The sequence below is a fragment of the Aotus nancymaae genome, unplaced genomic scaffold (assembly GCF_030222135.1).
Source record: "Aotus nancymaae isolate 86718 unplaced genomic scaffold, 86718_ANA_hifiasm-v0.15.2.pri h1tg000020l, whole genome shotgun sequence".
Lineage (NCBI taxonomy): Eukaryota > Metazoa > Chordata > Mammalia > Primates > Aotidae > Aotus > Aotus nancymaae.
Window position 1 is genome coordinate 29,902,454 of NW_026988432.1, and position 3,708 is coordinate 29,906,161.

Consider the following 3,708-nt stretch of genomic DNA (forward strand, 5'->3'; position numbering starts at 1 on the left):
CTACTTGGGAGGCTGAGGCAGGACAACCTCTTGAACTTGGGAGGTGGAGGTTGCAGTGAGCCAAGATCGCACCATTGCACTCCAGCCTGGGCAACAAAAGTGAAACTCCACCTCAAAACAAAAACAAAAACAAAAACAAACAAAAAGAAACAAAAACAAAAACCTGAGCCACAGGACAAACAATGCCATTGTAAGAAGCTGTGAGGCAGAGAGAGTCTCTGTAGTATGACCCTTTAAAAAAATAAAAGTCTCCCCTCTACCTTTTCCCTTTTCCCATATAAATAAAGATCAGCTCATAATAACAGGTTTGCCTTTGTGTCCCAGATTTGTGCTGGGGACTGGGATACATGGATGAATAAGAACATAAAACTTTTTGTTTGAAATGTTGCTTTTTTTAAAAAATATGGAACGCTTCACGAATTTGCGTGTCATCCTTGCACAGGGGCCATGCTAATCTTCTCTGTATCGTTCCAATTTTAGTATATGTGCTGCCAAAGCGAGCACTTGAAATGTTGCTCTTATGGCATACAAATACAAATAGCAAAGTAATTTAAATGGTAGCACCCAGGCTAAACATTTGTATATTTTTCATGCGTTTATAGTTTTGGAGACTTCATGGTATTTAAAAATAAAGGCATTGCTCCGTTTCGGTAAGGTCAAAACTGAGGCCCATCAGAAGTGAGGGAGTTGAGGGGTAGAGATGAGAACAGGCCTCTTCTGAATGTCTAGATGGGCTCCTCTGCTGCTCTCACAGTGGCCCTACTGGGCCATCGATTCCCATTGTCTTTTTTCCCTGGACTAACATGTTACCATCCATACCTCACAGGGAAACGAAGAAGGGATGAAGTCAAGGGTATGGAAAGGTTTTGAAAGGTTAAAAGTGGGCTTATAGAGCACAACTGGGGCTGCTTTTCTCCCAGTGAAAATTGTCTTTTATTGCATCTTCAGATGGTAAAGGCTTGCCTCCATTTGGGGATTTGGAAGGAGTCCCTCGGGGAGATAAGGCAGCGCCTGCTCTAAGTGATAAAGCAGAGGATAAACCTTGGGAGATGAGTGGCTGGTGAAACCTAAACAGGCAGGGTTTGGGCTCAAAGTATGTTAATTATTATCTGCTTGTCCAGTGAGCTCTAAACAAAAGGTCTCTTAGACCAGAAATAGGAACTTGAGAGAGATTTTGAAAGCAGAAGATGCAGCTATCTATTAGAGCAGGTTAAGAGCCCCAGGTCATGTAGACAGACCTGGGGAAGATGGCATACTCCCCGTGCCCCATCAGACCACGTGGTTCCTACTGAGACCAGGTCCAGAAGCCCATTTAGGTCTATGGGTCCAAGAAGCCAAGCTTCACCTACAGGTAGGACCAGTCCTAACAACAAGCTTATTAATATACTTTAAATACAACTAAACCAACCAACCAAGCAAACAAACAAACTAGTCTGGGGAATGGGGGATCTATTTTTCAGGGATTATAATTATGGGGCCAGAGGAAGAGTCTTGGGGGGACTATACAAATACTAAATTAGACAGCAGGCCTCAGAAAAGACTGAGAATCCCTCCAGCCCTAGCAGCTATTCCAAACTGACTCCACCACTAGCTTCAATCTGAGCATTAAATCTAGTCAGAACTGAGAGGGCAGATCTGCGAGGCAAGAACCTGAGAATTCATAAGCCCAGGGAGAGAGGAGTCAGGGAGGAGGCAATGAAAAGGCTGGCCTGGCCCCACTGAACAGATCCAAACAGATGAGGGACAACTTCAGCTAGGACGTGTCATTGGAATTTCGTTGTTTTCATTTTGTTGTTGGTGGTGTACTATTTTGTTGTTTTCTCAGTGACTAGCAATTAAATTGCCATTTCTATGTCTGTTGAAAAGGATGCAAAGATGGTGACTGGTAATATGGCAACCACCTCTTGAAAGAAAGAAAATAAATCCCATGGAGGAAGTGAAGCCCACAGCGGGGCAGGATTGGGGGCTGGGGGCAAATAAGCTGGAACCTAGGGGACGAGAGAGAATCCTGCTTGAGGATTGGTTTTACATAAAGTTCTGTGTCTTGGAACTTGGTTGGGAAAAAACAGTGTTTTCCCTCTCCTCTTTGTTACTAAGTTCCTGTAACTGAAACCAGAGGAGAGGGAGGTGAGGATCAACCACAGTATTTTACAAAGCTCAATAAATGTTTGTGGATTGATTGATCTGGGCATGTCCTTAAGATATTGGGAGAGACAATCTCAACTTCCACGTCACCATTTGGAACCTTCCCTTCTACTTGGCAGATGGGATGAACACAGTTGATATTCTCCCTATAAACCTACTTTTATACTTACACAGTATTTTACAAAAAAAAAAGTTTCTGTTTTATTATTTCATCTGTGATTTACAATAACCATATTGGATAGAAACAGTGACATTTTTATCCCATCTTATTGATGAAGAAACTCAACTCGGTGAGGTAGGGGGTCTTTCTCAAGGTGAAAGCTAATTTGTGAAAAAACAGATACTAAATTCAGCCCTTCTAACCTGATTCTGACCACCAGCTCTCTCTTCAGGGGACCAGCTTTGGGCATGTCATGAATTTTTGGTGTCTTTTCTAATGTAAAGCAGTCTCAAGCCTCTTTCTGATAATGAATGCATAGGTGTGGTTGTGTGTGCATTTGACCACCGAAGACAGAAGCAATCTTAGGAGACATTTGGCTACACACACCTCTGGGTATTTCCCAGGACTAATAGTGAGGCGACATGTAAGTCTCAGTGAGCCATGAACATGTCACCCCCTCCTTGTGTTGTTTTCAAGGACACAGATTGGATGAGTCTCAGAATAACTGCCCTGTTATTCAGCAGGCTTAGAGGCAAGCAAGGTCTCAGCAAATGTGGTCAAGCAGTGTCAGCCATGAGGCAGGGAAGGAGCCAGAGGTATCCTTTCACACCCCCTCCCCGCCCTCCTTCTACAGAGCTCTTAAATTAGCTCTGAAAACCCAGGTGTCAGCCATCCCCACCCCCGCCCCAAACAACCCAGACGAGCCATTAAAAATGCCAAGTAGAAATGAATGCCTAAATCACCCTGTCTCTCTGAAGGTAGAGTCTTGCCTAATCACACGTCAAATCATATTTTTTCTTCTGCAGATGGATGTCTTCTTTCAAAGTCTGATGGTCACAGAGACAAAGGTATCGCTTCAGCCTTAAGTAACTATTGAAGTTTTACCCCGATAGATTATTTGCTAGGAGTAACTAATGTAAAAATGCCCTGTCAGACAACAGCTTGCTTTCATTTTTTTAAAGGGTAATATTTGGTTTCATCTTGCAACTACTTGGGAAAATTTAGCACTGAGTCAGAAAGGTTGGCCAACAAGTAGCACTTCATAAATTGCTGGAGCCCTAATCAATACATATTGTCATCCACTCTAGTCCTTCAGGCAGATTTCTTTCTGCCCTGAGTCGTTGGTGTATTTTATGAGGTTGTTACAGGCTGGGCTTGCATGGCCTGGGCCTAATGAACCTGTCACCGCTGCTATTGATTGACATGCCAGTGTAAGTGAGACAGGCGATTCCGATTGACTTCCTAATTACTGCTGCTGGGCTGCCTCGCCAACTGCTCAGGCCAGAGGTTAATAGTTTTGATGTTCAGCCGCTCCTAGCTGTGGAGGCCAGAGTGAAACTGGCTCCTCAGAAGTCAATACCTGAATCAAGTTCTCAAGGCTACTGCCGTGCCTGATCAATTAA

General features: G+C 43.7%; 1 non-coding gene across 1 annotated transcript; it reads right to left on the reverse strand.

Annotated features, from left to right (window-relative positions):
- Positions 1-397: 397 nt before the first annotated feature.
- On the reverse strand, positions 398-504 carry LOC135276204 (U6 spliceosomal RNA). Its single transcript, XR_010343747.1, has one exon. It is a non-coding gene; the product is annotated as a U6 spliceosomal RNA (small nuclear RNA).
- Between the last annotated feature and the right edge of the window lie 3,204 nt (positions 505-3,708).